Below are 23018 nucleotides of genomic sequence, written 5' to 3'. Positions count from 1 at the left end.
TATGTGAGCTGTCAACTGACCATCACCCTCTTCCAAGCATTAAGTGCTCGTTCAATTATGAACAGTTCTTTTTCTTAAGCTACTGCAGGGACATGAAACGCAACACGATGAAGTGGCTCCATCTGCGCTAATGAAAACACCATTTTTAATTACAGGCCACTGCACACATATTGAAATAGTTATGTACAGTTCATATTTCTGTTGGTAGTTCTAGAAAACAATCTTAAAATCCACAAACCAAAAAACGCTTCTGATTATTTACCAGTTCAAACAATAAAAATGTCCTTGGTGTTGGTGTCTTCTATACAGGCTCTTGATATACAAACTATAAGATAAATACATCCTAGTTTTATACATCACTTCCAACACAACCAACCTCAGGTGTGTTCATTACTCTACGGGTTTATTTTAAAGTCTGCTAATGAGTGACATGAAGTTTTATCAGTCCGGTGACCTGTCCAGGGCGTATCCTGCCTCTCACCCTATGACAGCTGGGACAGATTCCAGGACGTGCAGAAGAAAATGGACGAGTGGACGTTTTATCATCTCCAGAACAATACTCGTGCTGGGTTTTGTATGAAGTGGTCACAGGTAGTACAATATGTGTGAACTCACCAAAAATGGTTCTATAACACAAGACATTTAATTTACACAAGACATTGATCCCACCAGTGAGATATTGAGATCACTGGTGCTGAGAGAAAAGCCTTTTGTTACCAGACTTCTTTAACCTGCTGCAGTTGACTAGTTTCCTGCAGGATTGAACCACATTTGCAGTGAGTACTAGGTCTTGTCAAAGTAACTGCTGACACTTCACTGGCATTAACACGTTCCCTATCCTCCTTACAACTAAGTTTAACTTGATGTGATTTTAAAAACTAACTTTTACAAAACGTATCCACTGATTCGGTTTGACTCTGGTTTCTAAAAAGATGGCGGGACATGTTTTTACTTAATATTGTGTTTGCTTTCCTGTGACTTCACACACTCGTGTGGTTTGTCCACACACAATCTGGAGCTACAAGAATGACCTGGATGACTCAGCACGAGTGATCTTCAATGATCACCGTTCTGTTAGCGCACAGCGTGCAGTTCTCACAAGTGTCTGCTTGGAGGTAAAGCTGGGCTACAGCGTTTCTATGCTGTTGTTGCCGGGAGGCGTGAAGCCCTTTCCAGATCCATCAGAGCCAACTCTCTGATTTCTTCCAGAATAGAGTACAGACTGGGAGTTTTGCTCTGACGAAACTCTCTTTCCTCTTTGGAGAGTTTGGGGCGCCGGGCTGTCTTCTCCTGAGCCAGCGCCTCTTCATTCTGACGCACCACCTCTTTGACCAGCTGACTGCGGCCCTGAGGGCTGGGCTGCTGGGACTTGGCACTGTGGTGAGGCTTGTTGCTGATGACCTCGAGGTTTAGACGGTCAGCGTGGCAAGTTGAAGAGTGGACAGAAATACGAACCTGAAGAGAGCAGAGAACGTAAGTCACAGTATTCCTCAGTTCGATCACTACACAGTAATGGCACCTACTGAAAATAGTCTAATGGAATGCTATGCAAAGACAGGCCCACTTAAGGTTTGTGACGTAATATATAACAGCAGTCCTCTCAGCACTGTGCGCAGCGTCACAGCTAAGTAGACAGTGGTGTAGAGTGGAGAAGTTTCCGACTGTGCCACAATTTTGTTCATAAATAGGATAAATTGGATACGTATGTTACACACACGTATCCAATGTAACAAACGTTCATCCATCCGTACACGAACTTTCTTTACTGTGCTTTCTAACATTCACACGACGTGGAGACTGGAGCAGAGGGGGAGAAAAACATTCATTAACACTGTGACCTCGGTCAAGTGTCACAGTGAGGTTGTTGTTTTGTTGATTTGTTTGTTGAATATCATCATCATCTCTTTGTTTGATATGATCATAGCTTGACAGCAGTCAATGCTGTGGTGGACAACTTGTGTTTGGGCTAATGTTTCTTTCTATCTTGTTTTGGCCACATGTGTCATCCATCATCATCCATCAGTAAGCTATGTTGTTAGCATTGCCTTTGCCCTTTGACATTTATGACCCCAGGATAAGTCCATGAAAGAAAGAAAAGATGTTGATAACAGTGGAAGCAGCAGTACTCTGTCACTTTTTCATGTCTTAAAGCCAAAGATGTGAGAATAACACACCGTTACTTCAGTTTCTTTTTGTTAGCTAACCTTAGGGTAATGTTTCCTGCTCTTTTTGCTTAAATCACATGCACTTATTCCTCACAATCATCGTGTGTAACATGCCTGAACTTAATATAACTTGACGCCAGTGATGGGCAGCAACGCATAATTAGATTACTTTTTTCAAGTAACGAGTAAAGTAAGGGATTACTGTTGCAAAAAAGGTAATTAGATTACTGTTACTGTCCCGTAAACACGCTGCTCTACTGTGTTACTAAACCGTGAGTTTGTTTGCAAGAGTGTCTCATGACAATGACATAAGTGCATGCGACGTTTGTGGTAACAAACGTGTGCAGAGCAACAATGGATCATTTATCGAGTGCGAGAGAGAGAGTGCGACCGTGCAGCGTTTAAAGGCGTTTATGTGAAAACAATTACCGCCCACTGTCATTTTTTATCTCCCTTTACAAAAAGGTTTGTGTAGAAACGCCACAAACTGGAAGCATTACATTTCTTGTCTTGGAGGAGAGCCTCCCCCCCACACTTATGTTTTTGTTTTCATATAATATTTAAAAACAATAAACTGAATAACTTTAAATGATTTATTTTCAGGAATCATTTTCGTCTCATTCATCTTACTGACGTTTTGTTACCTTGAGATTAGCTAACAAAGCAGCAACCACACAACACTTTATCACAACAAGATCATAAAACGTCTCTTAATGTTGGACCACAAAAGATCCAGTAGTCGTATGAACCTGTGATTCATATACACTCATGCATATATATTTGGAATCGTCGCCTTTAGGCGCTGCATTGCTGGAAACCTTCTAAAATGATTGATTAGCGTTTTCTGTGACTTACGGTGATGTGGTCAAACAGTTTGAAGGTGGAGGTGCCACAGCTGGAGGTGGTGGTAATGCGGTCCGGGTATTTTCGCACAGTGCCACCCTGCCAATCACAGCTGCCGTCCTGTCCCGCTACCACCACCAGGCCCTCTTTGTTCTTCAGATACACAGGCCCCCTCACACCATACCTGTGAACAACATGGCTGTGGTCAGAGGCAGCCTTACTTACTCAGTGATATTACTCAACCTGCTTTGCGCCCTGTGATTTTAATCATTACATGGATTCTACAGCCTTCTCAAAATGACCACAGGTTACATTTTAATAAACTGTTAATATTGCATATCCCTGTAACACCACAAGCATGGAGAACACTGATGTTATTAAATTACACTTTCCTTGCAATAAACAAGCAGCAACCTCCAGAGGTTAGCTAAGCTAACGTAGAAGTGCCACAAACACAAGGCTGGCTCCAAAGCACCGTCCCTCCCCACAGACTCAACTTCAGCAATGCAATTAACTTATTTAAAGCCTGGTAGAGAAAAGATTCGGGGTTTTAGCCGATTTTCCCTGCTCACAATAAATGTTTAAGGAATTAGTTTAGTAAATTTATACAATTTAAAACTCATTTTGAGGTTTTTTAAGAGAAAATAAAACTAGCGTGTATACTGTTAAATATACATTGATTAGCGTGCAATTACATCTTCCAACAAATTCATTCATTGTCATAAACTTTGAATTCGTCTATTAAAAATACACGAGTGGTTGGCCGTCTGTGAGCTGCTGTACAGCTCCATTAAACAAAGGAAAAGAAGAAGACTGCAGAACAAAACACAGGACTGAAGGTTCTTACTCTGGGATAAACACCAAGACACCGTTGTCTCGAATGGAGTAGACAACAGCGTCAGCCACACAGCACGGGTCTGTCTGAGGGTCTCGTTCTCTGAAAAACAGACACTGAAACAGTGCTGTGGATCGCATTTGGGCTGCCTGTGCTGCCTGCAAATGAAACACAGACGTCAGCACAGCTTCTGTTAATAGAGTAAGAGGTGAATCATTGAAAAACACAAACAATAAAACACCCCTGACCCTGTTCTTGCTGTTGACATGGTGAGCCATTTCCTCCACTTCTTTGTTACTGGCTGGTGCTTTACCAGATACAACGCCCCTCTGCATGTGCAGGGCTGCGGTAAGAAGGCGGTGCACGACAATGTCTGCGTACCGACGGATGGGTGAGGTAAAGTGTGTGTAGCGATCCAGAGCCAGACCTACGACAACGAAGCAAATATCAGCACGTTAGCCTTCTTTCTAGTTCTCAGTCGAATAATTCTTCACAAACAACAGACGTTGGACAAGTGTGTGCAGACGTGTGATGGATGGACTGACCCACAGTCACACTGAAACTCTAGTGCAGCCAATAAAAGCTGTGCAGCGGTATCGTACCATAATGGTAGTATTGGTCTTGAGGATGAGCACCAGTGGAGAAGTACAGAGCCTGTGACATAGCAGTGGTGGCCATCATTCTGAACAACCTGTTCACCAAGGGGTCCTGTGGGTCCACAGCTCGGTCCAGTGAGGCAGCTAAAGCCTTGTTGGACCTGAAGGAACAGAGCCAGAAACCAGGGATGAGTGAGGCCTCTCATCTCAGCAGTCAGTGACACAAAGCTACTTGCATCACCATGTCTCTTGTCCTGGGACCGGTTCTGCTGTTGGTTTAACCCCCCCCCCCACAATCCTCCAACCGCACATTCATATTTTGTTTTCAAACTCCATTGCAGTTCATTCCACGCCTCAGATCCTCAGACCTTTTGTAAACAGTTAAACAAATAAAAGTTAACTGTAATAGATTACAGGTTGTAATTAAATAAATCACTGCCTCTTTTAAAAAACAGAAAAACAAACCATCTTTAATTATTTGAGTTGTTTGTTTTGTTCCCGTGTGAGAATATTCAACACTGCTCTCTGTGCAAAACGGGTTTAAAAGCATAAACAGCTGTGGGATCCTGTTTGTCCGGGATTTGAACCGGGGAACAAACTGCGGCAGGATCAGCGTTGTGCCGAGGTCGGCATCGCCGACAGCATGTGTTCCCCCTGCGTGGCGAGCGTTCGCTGGGCACGGAGTGTGGATCCAGGTTACGCCGCCTCCATTACAAACAGTCAGACGTGGAAGTAGTGATGTTTTAGTTTTGTAAAAAAGTGAAACCTGAGTGTCGTTACATTACCATTCAGTTTAAGGGTTACAACAGAAAATGAAATATTTATTGTCCTCTCGTGGTATCAGACGGGATTATTTTAACAAACGAAGGACATTTTGCCTGATAATTATATTTCTCCTGTAACTTTACTGTGTAAAGAGCTAAAACCTCCAAAGTTTCAGGAGTAGTTAGTCGTTATAAGAAGTGTTTGTGAACTGAAAATCAAGAATGTGGGATCCTGTTTGTCCGTGATTTGGACAGCCCAGCGTGTGCTCCCGACGCAGGGGAAACTAATTCTGTCGGGGAGACCGACCTTGCCACGACAGCTGTTGTGAAGCTGAAGCCAAAGGCAAGATATGCTTCATCATATGTTGTAGTCTTTGGTTTGGAAGCATATTTGGCTTCAACCTCAACCTGAGCTGAAGGAACATGTCTTCTTCTTGTCTGACTGCTCATGTGACACCTGAGTGTGTCCCCGTGTTATCAAACATTTCAGGTTCACACACTTGTGTGTCTGAACATGATGTGCGTTGGACTACAATATGCATTTCCTCAGTTTCTATACTGAACAGTCAAAAACATTACCTGGTGTCAATGGTGAAACCTTTGGCCTTTGCAGTGTCCACCAGCTGGTTGAATAGCTCCTGTTGTGGTGGTGGGTGACACCTTAGAAGGGCCTGGTTGGGGAAAGCTTCCTGGATCTTGCGGGCCACCCAGTGGTTGGCGTAAATCATGCACTCTGCCACGGTCTCATGGACCTCCAGGGGCTGACGAGGGACCAGGGCCGTAATGTTCCTCTCCTCATCCAGCTGGGCACCCACCTGAAAAGGGAAAATGCTTCTAACGTGACTTCAATGAAAAAGAATATGAAAATGCATCAGTGGGCCACATTTTACTACAGTTTACTTTAACTCAGTTGAACATGCACCATTCCACCGGAACAAATGCTGCACGGAGAACCAAATGTGAATGAATCTCAACCTGAAAACAGTCTACTGTCTTTCCTACGTTCAGCTCTCTATCATACCAGTAAGAACACATATCCCTAACAGGCACACAGCTCTGCTCATGGGCACAGAAACTCCACCGATCTGCTGTTCATGCTTTTTGTTTATAGTGGACAGCCAATCAGAGTTTAAGTTAGCTCAAAGGAAATGTGCCTTAAAGAGAGAACAAAACTTTTCTCAGACTAAGGATGAACTGAGGGGACCCAAAGTACTTCAGCAGGAACCAAAAGAAGCCAGAAAGTTTGGATTTGAACACAGTTTTGGCCGTTTTATATAATAGATCAAGATGAAACATCTGTTGTCCTTATCCTTCAGGACAACAGATGTTTCACCAGCGGTCAATAATCCAGCTTTGTCAAGATAAGAACTTGATTTTTGGGTGGCAGCTCAATCATTAAACACACTTTTAGAAATATATTGGTTTTTCCACTATCCCAGAAGCAACCCGAGAGAATCATTTTTACTTCATATCAATATTCTGTGTGCGTACAGCCATAACAGGAATGCAATAACTGAATAATAAATAAATCCAAGACATCCTATTAGAGAGCATCTTATAGAACAACAGGAATTGTCCATATGAGGTTTTAACAGATGGCCGACCAGCCGCTGTAGATAAATGGCTGTGATCTAATGTGAAAACTGTCAGTGGTTTCACAGTGGAGTGCTTGGTTTCTTTATTCCAATATTCTCACTGAAATGACTTTCTGATAAAATGTTTTCTGCTGAGGAACGTGTTCTGCTTAGACGCCTGATTTTAAAAATAACGTCTCTATTAGACCGTACTATAATTTATTATCGATGAAAAGAAATATATGGTATCCATCTGTAATTCTGTAAATAACACAGCAAAAAACCAAACTAAACATAAAGACCTGGAAGACTCCTGCGTCTAAATTCATTCAGTTATTGTACTGAGTCCTGAACATGTTAGAAATATGGTATCTAAGCAGATTCTTACTCTGGATGGCATTACCTTGGCCTCCAGTAACGCTGTGAGGAACCTTGGAGTCATGTTTGACCAGGACATGTCCTTCAATGCACATATTAAACAAATATGTAAGACTGCGTTCTTCCATTTGTGCAACATCTCTAAAGTTAGAAATATCCTGTCTCAGAGTGACGCTGAAAAACTAGTTCATGCATTTATTACTTCCAGGCTGGACGACTGTAATTCATTATTATCAGGATGTCCAAAAAACTCGCTGAAAAGCCTTCAGCTGATCCAAAATGCTGCAGCAAGAGTCCTGACAGGGACTAGAAAGAGAGAGCAGATTCCCTTCATTGGCTTCCTGTTAAATCCAGAATTCAAAATCCTGCTCCTCACATACAAGGTCTTAAATAATCAGGCCCCATCTTATCTTAATGACCTTGTAGTACCATATCACCCTATTAGAGCACTTCGCTCTCGCTCTGCAGGCCTACTTGTTGTTCCTAGAGTATTTAAAAGTAGAATGGGAGGCAGAGCCTTCAGTTTTCAGGCCCCTCTTCTGTGGAACCAGCTTCCAGTTTGGATTCAGGAGACAGACACTATCTCTACTTTCAAGATTAGGCTTCAAACTTTCCTTTTTGCTAAAGCATATAGTTAGGGCTGGACCAGGTGACCCTGAATCCTCCCTTAGTTATGCTGCAATAGACCGTGGCAGCTGGGGGATTCTCATGATGACGCCGAACATCATCATCACCTCTTTGTCATCATTATCACTGACTACATGTTTATAGACCAATCTCCATTTAATCATTAGTTATCATTAATCCCTGGCCCTTTTCCACAGGTGTCTTTTGACCTGATTTCCTCCCCTCGGCTGTATGAAGTGTTTCGGGGTGACTGATACTGAATTTTCTAACCATGATGTCATCTGACAAAATGACCAAACACAGAGGTTAAGTCAAACTTTCACTTAGACAGAAGCTTAGAAGGGAGAATCTTCTGCAGCTGAAATGTGCGAGAAAGATAGTGGTTCCAGTTTTTAATGTGCAGAATGGATTTCTCTCCACTGAAGCTATGTGCACGGTTTACTTTGTTTGATTCACTTCAGATTCATTGAATCATTTTGTGTCGTATGTTAGACGTCAGTAGTGACGATGTGTTAGGGTTAGACACTCAGCTATAACATGCTTACGCTTTCAATTAAGAACATGAACCTTAAATGTTTGCAGTCTTTATTTATATAGTCTTACTGTTAAGTACACACATTACCAAAACACACAAAATACTCTATGAAGATACAAGAAACCAATCATACCTCCACTCCTTCCAGCTCCAGCGCTCCTCCTCTGTCCCTCTTTGCCCGAAGATGTCTGGCTACATGTGTGAGCATCTCAAGTGCCTCAGTGAGTTGAGCTAGCTTAGAACCCTTTTCCTGAGGACCCAGGTTGGCCAGTTCCGCTACCTCAACCTGTTCTCCGTTGAGGAGCGCCTGAGCAGCTCGTAGTGGAGCTGATAGGAGGAGCGGATGAGTGTACGACCATACCAGACCTCTTGGACTTCAAGGGATTCTGCGTCAAGCTCCCAAAGCACGCTCATTGCATACCTGAATTTGAAAGTGTCAGTTACACAACTAGCATGCATTTTAAGCATATGAAAATGAAACGTGTGATGGGAAGTCTACTAACCTGTCAGCACCTCCCAGCAGTGAGCAAAGGTCTGCGCTGAGAATAGCAGGCAGCATGTCGTACCTGCGGTCTGCCAGGTAGTAGGTTGTAGCCCTTAAGAAGTGACATAATAAATATAAAAAGGCAATGAGATCAAAGCAGCAGCTTTATCATCTTCTTTCTAATCAAAAGTGAGACATAATTTGAAAATAAGTACTAAATATTCAGAGTTTGTTCCACCTTTGTCATTTTCATCCTTCTGTTTATTAATAAGTCAGGAAGGATGAAATAAATAAGCAAAATGTTTTTCTTATGATTTAATAAATATTCCCCATTTTCTGAAATAGAATTTAAGGCTTCAAACCACAATCATGAGATTTTAATTTACTTCTTTAAAGTGTGGAGGCGAGCTGGACAGGTGGGTGATCTGCACGCTGCTTTGTGGACAGCTATGAAATGTAAAATGGAATTTTAGAGTAAGTCAGAGAGAAAGCAGAGGACCAAAACTACATTAAAAATCACAACATAAAAAATATATAGTAAGATTTCAGTATTATTTTATAAGTGCACGTTGTTAACAGTCTACACGGAGTTTCTCTCCTCACTCGGCTCTCAATCATCTTCTGTACATGCTGCTGCTGCTGCTGCTGCTGCTGCCTTTAAAAAACGACATGCACTTCATGGACCTTCTTACTAATTTATCTGCAGACTACACTTTATCAGATACATTTTATTAGCACTGGGTTAGACACTTCTGCCTTCTGAACACTCCTTTCTTCACTTCCAAGACTCAACAAGGTGCTGAAAGAATTCCGTAGAGATTTTGGATTATAGCGAGATTACACCGAGATGACAGCAGAATGCATTTGCTGCAGATTTGTCGGCCGTTCAGCTGTGACACAAATTTTTTTGGGCTGCTTCCCTGTCACATGGTGTCATCGCTGCATGTTCCCAGGAAGGAAAATTTGTGGAGATCAAGTGCAAGCATTACTTTTGCAGCCCCGACCTTCACTTCATTTACTGCAGATATTTTAAACTCAGTTTTATTCATTTGTACAATACAGCACAAAATAAATAAATAAATCAGAACATGTGCATATATCTGGACATAAACACAGATGAATATCTTCTTGTTCTATTACTGTGGTTCAACTGTCTTGTATCATCATCCTCTTTATTAATAAGATGCACTGAAAGCCAATTATAGACAAACCATTAACATCAGGTACTCAAGGTCACATGCCATCATGTGACCTCCGGTGTTTTCCTGACACCCGTAACTGTACAAAGGGGATCTGAAAACAAATGATGTGTGACACACTGTTCTTTACTTCTACCACTCAGTAGAATAAAACTAATTTAGTTGGAAGCGGACTCATTTTTCCTTTTTTTGCTGCATGACCTTCTGGTTGAATGTTGTGTACAAGTATGGCTGCCATGTCCCGTAGTAATATATGTTTATGAAGGCCACAGTGAAAATCACTCAGGCTTTCCCACAGCGGAAACATTCCCCTGTCCTGTTAATGGCATCGTACTCAAAATGAGCACAAGTTCTTCGTAACAACATGGACCACTGTGTTCTGTGTGTAGCAGTTCTCTACTGTGAGAACCCCAACCACCTTTTAGCACGACCAGCATTCGTCCATTCGCACACATATTCATACAGCGCGTTAGTCTATACCTTTAAGCATTTTCTCTCACATGCACACTCACACTAACGGATGCATCCAGGGAAATTTGGGGGTTAAGTATTTTGTGCAAGGTGACTTTAACATGAAGCCCGAAGGCACCAGGGATTGAACCAACAACGTGCTGACCATTGGTTCAATTCCTGGTGCCAGTGATACTTTCAAAGCCATCATGGACCCTGTGAAGTCCTTCTACATGTGATTAAATGATAGACATTTAAGGCTTAATGCTTCACATCAGACACGAGCCTTATTTAAGGTGGCCCTCTGTGTTATTTATAATTGCGCTACAAGGCATGCTGCTGATGCAACATTAATTCAGGCAACAACTTTCTTGCCTCTTTGTACTTCTGAAAGTTCCTCTGAACACTTATGCAAGATGCTGTAATTTTCTTTTATCCTTTTATATCCCACCTACTCTACCCAACCACTCCAACCAGTTCCTCACCTTGAACGTGCCTCCAAGTCTGTGAGCGAACCCTCTTTGACAAAGTGAGTGACATCAGCAATGTGAACTCCCAGCTCCAGCCTTCTGTTGGGGAGCTTGTGTACAGACAGCGTGTCGTCTACATCTTCACAGCCGCGTGGATCGATGCTGAACACCAGGCGACTGTCCCTAAGATCCCGCCGCTCTGCCACCTCAGAGGGGTCTACCGTCCACGGCTTCTCCAGAGAGTTGACCGGCATCTCTCTCAGCTGATGGCAGACGGACAGGCACAGCTAAGCAGCCGCATAGTCTTTTGAACTTTTCACATTTTGTTATGATTCTATACAAAACATTAATAATAATAATAATAATAATAATACATTTTATTAAGCGCCTTTCAAAACACTCAAGGACACTTTACACAAAGACAAAGCAAAACAGTGTTTCACTTTCAGTTGCTCCCTTGTCACAAGGGGTCACCACACCTGATAGCTCAGCATCTTTTGATACGGCAGAGTTTTATACCAGATGCCCTTCCAGGCACAACCCTGATTTGTATCTCCGGTTGCAATCGAACCAGTGACATTTTGCCTGCAAGCCAGTGTGTAAACCACTGATGAAAAAAGGAAAGAATGAACTATTCCACATATTTAATGATTCTTTAATATTTTGTTGATTTGATAATAATAATAATAATAATAATGGATTGGATTTATATAGCGCTTTCCAAGGCACCCAAAGCGCTTTACAATGCCACTATTCATTCACTCTCACATTCACACACTGGTGGAGGCAGCTACAGTTGTAGCCACAGCTGCCCTGGGGCAGACTGACAGAAGCGAGGCTGCCATATCGCACCATCGGCCCCTCTGGACAACAATAGCTATATTGCAATCTTTAAAACCTTTGGTTACTATGGTAACTCTCTGATAACCAAGCACTCTCTGATGTGACCAATCACAGAAGCTCTACTGCCACCCCCTTTATAACATAAAAAGTTATGAATGATGTTCCAGTCTATGATAGTGGACTCATCTGTGCTTGTCCTTTGTTACAGCCCATTGCAACCCTTACACTCCTTACAGTGGAAATGCAGTTGTCTTCAGGTGTTGCCTAGGTTTAACTGCCGATTGTCTACACCTGGTGAGGTGTGGCTAAAGGCGTTCCTGAAGTGGTCTAGTCCAATCACCTTCTCCAGGCCAATCAGCATTCATGCTGTGTCCTCGGTTATTCTTCCTTGTACACGCCTCATCTCATCACTCATGCTCCATTCAACCATTCCACCACCAGCTTCCAGGCTCTCGGGGCTCCTGCTCTAATCCTTTTCACAGACGGGGTTCTGTTCCGCTGAGATAGGCCATCTGAGTCTAACGGCAAATCACCTGTTTAAATTCTGTTCATCAGTAAATCAATTTCATTCTTTCAAATAACCTCTCCTTATTAAAATATCTGTACTGTATTTAGTGATGAACAATTGTTAAACTCTGGTGTTTGCTCCCATAATTTCCCTTTTATTTTGACGCTCTCTGCTCTTTCCTCTTTCACCTGATCTCTGACTGCGATTGTTTGGAGGTGAAAACCAAACATCACCTGGGTTTCAGAAAACCAGAGTTACCCTGGTAAGCAACCATTCTCTGTATCTCACTATGGGAGATATAATCTACTTCCAGGTTGTAAGTTCTTTATCCTTAACAAGGTATGGAGCAGGGTAAGCCCACACTAAGGACTGAGTGTGCCAGTGAGGATGCAATAATATCAAAAACGCATAACCTAACAAATGTAATAGATGGTCCTCTGGTGAACTGTGAAGGTCACACTCTCAGTAGCCTTCAACAGCCACACAGACAGATACACTCAACAAAACAGGAACACACAGATGCTTCAATCTATGCAAAGGAGTGCAAGACACAGAAAAGCGCTATATATGGCTACATTTTCAGCAATTTACCGTTTAAAAGTGGGCCCTGCATAAACAGGATGTGGACCAATTGGTGCATTCCCAAAGTAAATGTGATACGAAAGAGTAGCTAAATGCAGTTTAATAAATGGAAAATAATCCTCTCTTATTTAGCTAATCCTGAAGGAAACATAACACATGTGGAACAGAGTTAGGAATGGGTACCGGCAATGTTCCCTCGAAGCTGTGTGTGTGCACAATTGCGCACTGCTGGCACGGTCTCTGCGCACAGAAAATCTGCGTTGCGCACAAAAAAAAAAAAATCTAACCTGAATTGAAATTAAAATCAATACTTTAACAAGTCTGTTTTGCAGTGTTAGTCAGTGACTGGCTGCTCCCGTATGGGATCCAGCCAGTAATGCGATTCACATTCGTATATACGCAGCTAATCAATGTCGTTGACAGGCTCTGACAGCGTCCTTATGTGCCGACACCGGTGTTTTAGCGAGCAAAGCGGCGTGGCGACGTTTAGTGTGTGTCAGAACAATGAGGCGACTGCTGAGTGTTACAGGTGTTACAGCAGTGACACATCTGCTGCTGTCAGGCCTGCAGGTATCAGGCTGTTGTTCTCCTTCATCTCATAGTTGACAGAAATTATTTTTGGAGTGGCACAAATAATTTGTGTGGCATCAGATTTGATGCAATTTGATGATTGTTCTCTAAATAATTTAAAATGTTTATTTAAAAAAACGCCTTGGCTGCATTTTTAGGTAAACAGCTGCAAAAAACTTTGTTGTTTGCATAACTCAGTTACTTTTTTGAAGAAGTAACTATATAATTAATTACCCAACATTGGTCATTATTTACTGTATTTTGCAGACAGAGTTACAGACTCTCTCCCAGACCACAGACTCATAATACAAGTCAGAGCTTTATGAAAAAAAAACAAAAGAAACTTGTGTTTTCAAAATTGGAGTTCAAGTTATTTTTACTTCCAATAGTGTTAACATGCTACACAGGTCATGAACAAGATTTTTTTGTTTTGTTTTTTTAAATTTTCATTGTAAGTGGGCTAAAATAGTTAATTAAAAGTAGTCTAACATAAATGTAAATGCTGTAATTTTATTATTTTAATAAACCATGTAACTTGCATGGATTCAATGCTGGCGTCACCACAGTGCACACGTCTGCTGTTGCTCACAGTGGTCCAAGGGATCGCTCAGGGAGTTTCTGTGTTCGCTCAGACACATGAAAAATTAGAGGGAACATTGGGTGCGGGTATACCGGATACGGGTGGCTTTTTTTTTTCTTGAGATGTCATACACTTTGGATTCTAGCCAATCATTTTACGTTTCCGAGGATAGTAGGCGGGTCCAGGTACGTATGTTCTTTGAGAGCAGAGCTACAGATTAAATGTCCAAGGCAAAGCGGTCAAAAGTCTGGCTGTACTTCACAGCAAAATATGCAAACTCAGCAGCAACAAGTGCTTTAAGGTGATACTGTGATACTGTGCAAAGGAAGTAACACCTCGAATCCAATGAAACACCTGGCAACGCAATAGCGTTTTTTTAAAAGCAGAGAAATGCGCCGTATTTGATAGCTTGCTGCGAGACTTCACACCGAGCACATCTGCTGCGGGTGGGTTGCCTGTTATTGGACCTGGAGTTAGCAACATCCCCCAAAAACCCGAAGAGGAGAGTCCTGGCCCCTAGCCCTGCCAGTGTAGCAGACGGATGATGATGCAGCAGCAACCGTTCTTCTCTGCGTGAGGAGCTTAATGTTGTTCGTGTGTAATTTACGTTGAGTAGGCTAACCACGTTATTACATTAATGCATGTAAGGTGAACTAGCAAACACCGTCGTAGTTACATGCGACTGTCTTCTTGTTTGATAGAGTGATACCATACATGCCCTGTAGCTGCAGAAAAAGCTAACACCGTTATCTTTTTACAAAAAAAACAAACAGCTAAACATGTTTTCCATTATTCACCGGTTCCAAACAAAGTAGGTATGTTGTATCAAAAGAAAAGGCTAACTTGGTTATCATTTTGCAGAAAAAAGAGACTGCTAAAAATAAAAACATAAGAGGTTTTTGGACAAAGTTTGTGTTCTCCATTCTTTAAGCAATTCAATTCAATTCAATTTTATTTATATAGCACCAAATCACAACAAAAGTCGCCTCAAGGCGCTTCATAGATACAGAGAAAAACCCAACAATCATATGACCCCCTATGAGCAGCACTTTGGCAACAGTGGGAAGGAAAAACTCCTGTTTAACAGGAAGAAACCTCCAGCAGAACCAGGCTCAGGGAGGGGCGGGGCCATCTGCTGCGACCGGTTGGGGTGAGAGAAGGAAGCAACGGTTAGAGCACCATTTAAGCACCCGCACAGTTTCAAAAGTACCGGTATCGGATAAAACCTAAACGATACCCATCCCTAAACAGAGTATAGATAAGGAATCTCTCAAATACTTCATAAAATGAGCATGTAGAAAGTGATCTAGCATTCTGAATGTTCACAATGACTCTCAGAGAGAGACCTGCTTCATTTTAAATCAGCCACTCGTGTGCCACGCCCAGAGTGCTGACCATTTGGGATGTGGAAGAAAAAAATCACGCCAAGTCAATGTTCAAAGGCAATGGTCATGGCCAGTAGTGGAACAGAAAAGCTAGTTCTGCCATCAATGGCCTGATGGGCCAGTATGGGATCTATAAAAATGAGAGACAGCTACTCCTCCCTCACCCCACTCAGTATCACTGGTATGAGGTTGAGAAGGGGAAAATGCATACAGGTGCCCTTATCAAGCAGGTGGCCAATGTCCTGAAAGAGCTTAGCCAAGTAAGCTGACAGTAGGGTGACCACATTAAGGGTTATTATGGACCGAGCTGTCAACTTGCAAACCTTTTGGTCATATAAGTCTGTGAAGGTTCTCAGTCATCCAGGTCATCGTAGTCTAAGGAGCTTGGAAAGAAAAGCGTCCAAACTTCTATAAGTTCCTTGAAGACGTTTCACCTGTCAGAAGCTTCTTCAGGTCTAGGAGTAACTGGTGGAAAGAAAGGCTGTTGGCTCTTTTAAAGGGACAGTACCTAACCACTGGTACAGATATGTTGATGACACATGGGTCAAAATCAAAACCCAGGAAGTAGAATCCTTCACTGTTTACATCAACGCTGTGGATAAAAACAAAGTTCACCAGGGAAGACACAAAGGATAACAGTATGCCATTCCTGGACTTTGCCGTGCGCATTAAAGAGAACGGAAACCTCAACATGAAGTTTACTGGAAGCCCACACACACGGACCAGTACCTCCTGTTTGACTCCCATCACCCTCTGGAACACAAACTTTGAGTAATCAGGACCCTACACCACCGGGCAGAACATGTTCCCTCTAAGCCTGAAGGAAAAAAGAGGGAACACACACATGTAAAGGAAGCTCTTAAAATGAGACAAGACTCAGCTGTCAGAAGACATAGTTTGAAAGAGAAGTAAAAGAGGCATCTATGTCCACTGTGAGCGACCATCTTTGAACAGAGGCAGCGGCTTACGACACCAACTGTCTGCCATCTATAATCCAGTTTTGAGATCCCTTCCCAGACGCTTCCACTCACATCCTGGGCCATCTGACCTCAGGAAATCACATGATAGGCTGGGGCTAGGATTCACAGTGGGTTCACCCGAATACTTGGCTGATTGTGACCCACACCCATTTTCACACCTTGGCTCGTGTGATTAGGTAGAGGATCATTAGGGGGTCCATCTCTCCTGGGGGACACTCCCATAGGGCTTAAAATCTGGGACTCTGCACCAGTTTCTCCTAGAACTGAAGAAACCTCTCAGATGAGAGGTGAAACATCTTCAAGAAAAAGTCCAGACTCTTTTTTTCCCCAAGCTTTTGGTATATGGAGCTGCTAGGGTTCTTTCACTGCTTGGTGATTTGGTAATAATGTTTTAATAATGTCCAGCTGTTTTTGGACAATTCTGAAGCTTATTAATCCTTAACAATCAAAAACCTACATCCAAAGTACAACCAGAGCTGGGAATTAGTAACAAAAACATATTTTCTGAAATTACTTAACTTACTAGAATCCTGCAAGTTTTATCACACAGGATGAAGCAAATTACTCACCAAAGTATTTCCAAACTGTGTAGATGGGTATTTGCCACCATTTGCGTCAATTATGGTTGAATTTAACTGTTTAATTGCAATTTATAGACATCAAAAAAAATCACATTTTATCATAATATTTATATTCACAATAATTGCTGATGGGTTCACAACAGCTAAATACGAAAGGTGAAACATACTATATAGGCTTGTGGAATTTGCCTTTTAGAGATGTAAAAACTTGAATTTATCTCTAACGTAGGTGCTCTCACCTGTGCGTCTGAGAAAGGAAGAATATGGATGCAGTTCTCTAGGAGGATGGTCTGGACCTCAGTCTCAAGCTCTCCAGCTCGACCCAAAACCCGTACACTATGGCCGTTGGGATAGAATGACGTGCTTTCCCATGAATCAATGCGCACCACAACTCTGTGGTCCTAGGTGAGGATGAGAAGACAGGGATAGAAATGAGACAGCACTTAGTAAACACTGGTCACACTATGAGACAAAAGCATAATGCTATAGTAACACTAGAGACTGGAGCGCAAACAAGATCGGTGTTGCTATGTGCAATGAATTTGCAATATTGTTGGCTTTGAAATGCTTCTTTGGAAGACGGGGACTAATTCTGCAACTACTCTCAGTCAGTTACTTTTATTTAAAGGGTGCAAAACACCAATCAAATGGTGATAAGATGGTCTGGAGATAGAGTCCTGCTTTTCAAGGCAATCACCTTGAAAGCGTTCATCCAGAGGTTGACAGTGTTGTATTCTCAACCTTTGATCGACCAGTTGGTTGCCGTAACTACTTGTAATTGAACGCTGAATGCAAAATATTCACTGCAATCACTGGAAAAGCAGCGTTTTTTCTTTGTTACAAGGCAGGTGCCGTCCTATTTTTACTCATGTGACTAAGCCATAATGTACATCATGAAAATAAAATCAACCTATAGATGTAAGTCAAGTCAGACCTGCAGAGCTTCAGCCTGTTGAGTACTGATGCGGATTTTAGGAATACGCTGGTCCCAAGGTATGGTCAGTATCCGCTGGGAATTCCTGCTCTAGGACTGAATCCCATCCCTAGTGGGGAAAGTTACCACGTAGTCTCTCCAGTTCCTCTGCAGGATCCCTACAATACGACCTGTGGGGTTAAATGTCAGACATCAGTACAGAGAGACATTTATGGAGTAAGTGAGGATGGACTCGATGATTGCGGTGTAGAATTGCATCATCGTCCGTGTTGGCAGGTTGAATTTCTTCAGCTGCCTCAGGAAGCACATCCTCTGCTGAGCCTTCTTTATGACGGAGGTGACGGAGGCTCCCACTTCAGGTCCTGGGTGATGGTGGTACCCAGGATGTCACGGTCCTGGGTCTCCTGACCCAGCGTTTTTAGTTCTTTGTGATTTTCGTATTATTGTACTTGTGTGATTTATTTTATGGCTTCTAGTTTTGATCCCTTGCCCTTCATGTCTCCCTGTGTGCCCCTCTATGTATTTATGAGCCCTCGTCCCCTTTCGTGTTTATTCCGTGTCTCCCCTGCCTGTTATGTTGGTGTTCTACTCGTGCTCTCTCTCCTCCTGTCTGAACCTCTGTACTTCCTGTTTCACCTCTCCCGTCAGTGTTCAGTTCACCCCGCCCTGTCTCGTTATGGCTATCAGTGTCACCTGTGTTCCCCGTGTGTTCCCACTCCCCTCGTTAACCCTCTGTGTATTTCTGTCTGCGTCTCCCTCTGTTCAGCGTGACGTCGTCCCTCATGTTGTGTGGATCTCCCTGTGTCTCTCTGCGTATGTTAGTTTACTTTTCCCAGTTTAGTTTTGTATTTCCTATGTTCTGCCATTCCAGCATTAAAGCTGTGATTTTGAGTTCATCCCCGTGTCTGTGAGTTTTGCGTTTGGGTCCTCCTCCTGCCTGCCACACAGCCGTGCCTTGACAGTACGACGTCACCAGTAATGGACCCAGCAACTCACAACCCCTCCGCTGAGCTCCGGGAGGATTTGATCTATACGGTGGAGTACCACTGTCAGGAGTGGGAGGCGCTGCCAGGAGACGAACACCGGGAGGTCGTAGCTGCCCGTCTACAGCGGATGGTGTCCGGACTCCCGTGGCTGTTCGGCGCGCTGCACCCCCACATCCGGGACTTCCTTGTTTCCACCGTAGGCGTCCGCCCGGAGCTGCCTCTCCAGTGTGAGGGGTCGGAGGACGTTCAGCCCGGTCCGCTGGAGGATTCGCGGCCCGGCTCATCTCCTCCCCCCTCTCGGCGAAAACGGCGCTCACGCCGCCGCCGCCCTAACGTTTCTGAGCAAACTCCGGTGGTGAGTGACACTAACTGTTTCTTCCATACCACTTCCAAGTCGGACCAACTCGGACAATATTCTGCTCCTGAGTCCGCTGTTTTTCAGAAGCCGCCTGTAGCCCAGACACCAACTCCACCACCATTTTCGTCTCAAGCTCTGTTAGCCGCCCGGCCCGAAGCTCTGTCAGCCGCCCGGCCCGAAGCTCTGTCAGCCGCCCGGCCCGAAGCTCTGTCAGCCGCCCGGCCCGAAGCTCTGTCAGCCGCCCGGCCCGAAGCTCTGTCAGCCGCCCGGCCCGAAGCTCTGTTAGCCGCCCGGCCCGAAGCTCTGTTAGCCGCCCGGCCCGAAGCTCAGTCGCCACCTCCACCACATTCAGCCTCGCTTCCCATAGCACAGTCACATCCACAGCCTGACTTACTACAAACCTTATTTCAATCCTTAGCCCAGTCAATAGCTCAGTTGGTAGAGGAATCATCGGCCTTATCGACAGCTCAGTTAGCTCCCTCGCAGCCCTTCATAGCTCAGTTAGCTCCCTCGCAGCCACCCTCAGTGCAGTCTCCAGTGCAGTCTCCAGTGCAGTCTCCAGTGCAGTCTCCCACTCAACCACCAGCACCACAACCATCACTACCTCTAGTTCATTCCCCTGTGAAGTCATTAACTCCACCACCTACTCCACTCTCACCACCACCGTTACTACAGACATCAGTTCAGTCCCCTGTGCAGTCATTTACTTCTCCACCGTTAGCAGCTCAGGTCCCCGTGTGTCCAGCAGCTCAGGTCCCCGTGTGTCCAGCAGCTCAGGTCCCCGTGTGTCCAGCAGCTCAGTCCCCGATAGCAATACGGTCTTCTGTTCGGCTTAACATTCAGCCAGGGGTCCCAAACCTCTCTGGCTCTACATCAGCTCCTGCTGGAAGCTCGGATGAGCTCATCCAGGACTCCGTGGCTCCCACGCCGCCATCTACCTCGTCCGCTGGGGGTTCCAGTGAGCCCGGCCAGCACCTCCTCGTCTCCGCTGGAGGGTCCGAGGGGCCCGTTCAGCCTCCCGTCTCCGCTGGAGGGTCCGAGGGGCCCGTTCAGCCTCCCGTCTCCGCTGGAGGGTCCGAGGGGCCCGTTCAGCCTCCTGTCTCCGCTGGAGGGTCCGAGGGGCCCGTTCAGCCTCCTGTCTCCGCTGGAGGGTCCGAGGGGCCCGTTCAGCCTCCTGTCTCCGCTGGAGGGTCCGAGGGGCCCGAGGAGCCTGTCCAGCCGCCATCTGCGACCGCCTCTGCAACCTCGCCTGGCCCGGCCTCAGCCTCTGCAACCTCGCCTGGCCCGGCCTCAGCCTCTGCAACCTCGCCTGGCCCGGCCTCAGCCTCTGCAACCTCGCCTGGCCCGGCCTCAGCCTCTGCAACCTCGCCTGGCCCGGCCTCAGCCTCCTCTTCAGAGCCTTCGTCTGCCGCAGCCTCCTCTTCAGAGCCTTCGTCTGCCGCAGCCTCCTCTTCAGAGCCTTCGTCTGCCGCAGCCTCCTCTTCAGAGCCTTCGTCTGCCGCAGCCTCCTCTTCAGAGCCTTCGTCTGCCGCAGCCTCCTCTTCAGAGCCTTCGTCTGCCGCAGCCTCATCAGCTGCCTCGTCTGGTCCAGCATCCTCATCAGCTGCCTCGTCTGGCCCTGCGCCCACCGGGCCATGGCCGGCACGCCTGGGACTGGAGGGCCGCCGCTGCCGTCCGCGCGGTCGGCCTCCTGAACTGCTCCGTCGTCTCCTTCGCCGCCGCCGCTGCCTTCCGCGCGGTCGGCCTCCTGAACTGCTCCGTCGTCTCCTTCGCCGCCGCCGCTGCCTTCCGCGCGGTCGGCCTCCTGAACTGCTCCGTCGTCTCCTTCGCCGCCGCCGTTGCCTTGCGCGCGGCCGGCCTCCTGAACTGTTTCCGCGTCGCCGCCGTTGCCTTGCGCGCGGCCGGCCTCCTGAACTGTTTCCGCGTCGCCGCCGTTGCCTTGCGCGCGGCCGGCCTCCTGAACTGTTTCCGCGTCTCCGCCGTTGCCTTCCGCACGGTCGGCCCCCTGAACTGCTCTGTGTTTTGGGTTGTTTTCTTGGGCTCCGGTGTTTTCTGTGCTCTTTGTTTTCTGTTCCGAGCCCTCCGTCCTGGGCCCCCGCCGCCCGCCCTGGGTTGTTTTCTGTTTGGTTTTGTTTTTCTGTGTTTGGGCTGTCTGGAGCCAGCCCTTGAGGGGGGGGTACTGTCACGGTCCTGGGTCTCCTGACCCAGCGTTTTTAGTTCTTTGTGATTTTCGTATTATTGTACTTGTGTGATTTATTTTATGGCTTCTAGTTTTGATCCCTTGCCCTTCATGTCTCCCTGTGTGCCCCTCTATGTATTTATGAGCCCTCGTCCCCTTTCGTGTTTATTCCGTGTCTCCCCTGCCTGTTATGTTGGTGTTCTACTCGTGCTCTCTCTCCTCCTGTCTGAACCTCTGTACTTCCTGTTTCACCTCTCCCGTCAGTGTTCAGTTCACCCCGCCCTGTCTCGTTATGGCTATCAGTGTCACCTGTGTTCCCCGTGTGTTCCCACTCCCCTCGTTAACCCTCTGTATTTCTGTCTGCGTCTCCCTCTGTTCAGCGTGACGTCGTCCCTCATGTTGTGTGGATCTCCCTGTGTCTCTCTGCGTATGTTAGTTTACTTTTCCCAGTTTAGTTTTGTATTTCCTATGTTCTGCCATTCCAGCATTAAAGCTGTGATTTTGAGTTCATCCCCGTGTCTGTGAGTTTTGCGTTTGGGTCCTCCTCCTGCCTGCCACACAGCCGTGCCTTGACACAGGAAGCGGAATGAGTCCACAGAGGTGATGGGGGTGTCAGTCAGGATGATGGGGGGGAGTGGGGCTGTGTGCTTCCTGAAGCCCACAATAATCTCCACTGTCTTCTGGGCATTCAGCACCAGGTTGTTGTGGCTGCACCAGGACACCAGACGTTCAACCTCCCTCCTGTAGGCAGACTCGTCCCCGTCCGAGATGAGTCCAATAGCGGTGGTGTCATCTGCAAACTTGATTAGCTTGACAGACTGGTGGGTGGAGGTGCAGCAGTTGGTGTACAGGGAGAAGAGCAGAGGAGAAAGAACGCAGCACTGGGGGGGAGCCGGTATATACATATGTACTACATAATTACATATGTGTTCATTCATAGTTTTGATGCCTTCAGTGAGAATCTACTATGTAGAAGTACCAGGCCATGACAGAAAAACCACTAAAAAAAAGGCGTGTCCACACTTTTGACTGGTAGGGGCTTCAGGTGTGCTTAGTGAATACCTCAGGCACCAGAAACCCAAGAAAGAGGAGCAAGAAGAGGAACCATCATGGAAGGACAGGATCCTGCACAGTACCACCAACAGATAAAAGAACTAGCTCACATCCAGAAATCCTACCAGTGGCTGGACTGGACTGAAATAGAGCACAGAGGCACTAATAATGGCAGCACATGAAGCCATAAGTACAAGATCCATAGAGGCTGGGGTCTACCAGACCAGTCAGTCAAGACCCCAGATACAAGCGTAAAGATGCCCCTGAGACAATCCAGCACATAACAACAGGGTGCAAGATGCTAGCAGACATACATGGAACGCCATAACCAAGTGGCCGGCATAGTATAAAGGGAATATCTGTGCCGAGTATGGCCTGGAAGTCCCGAGGTCAAAACGGGAGACGCCCCTTAGTGTGATGGAGAATGACCGAGCTAAGATGCTTCGGGGCTTCCAGATACAGACGGACAAAATGGTGATGGCTAATCGGACATAGTGGTGGTGAACAAGCAGAGGAAGACGGCTGTAGTGACAGATTTAGCAATCATCAGGAACATCAG

The 23018-nt window shown here is 45.5% G+C and overlaps 1 pseudogene; it reads right to left on the bottom strand.

Annotated features, from left to right (window-relative positions):
- Positions 1-116: 116 nt before the first annotated feature.
- LOC146566514 (DIS3-like exonuclease 1) overlaps positions 117-23018 on the bottom strand; it is a 38482-nt pseudogene continuing 15580 nt past the window's right edge.

Source organism: Mchenga conophoros, linkage group LG9 (assembly GCF_057382185.1).
Source record: "Mchenga conophoros isolate Kocher_MC1m ecotype Shallow Benthic linkage group LG9, M_conophoros_male_GT1.1, whole genome shotgun sequence".
Taxonomy (NCBI): domain Eukaryota; kingdom Metazoa; phylum Chordata; class Actinopteri; order Cichliformes; family Cichlidae; genus Mchenga; species Mchenga conophoros.
Note: the sequence above shows the minus strand (reverse complement) of the source record. Positions and strands in the feature narration are given on the sequence as shown.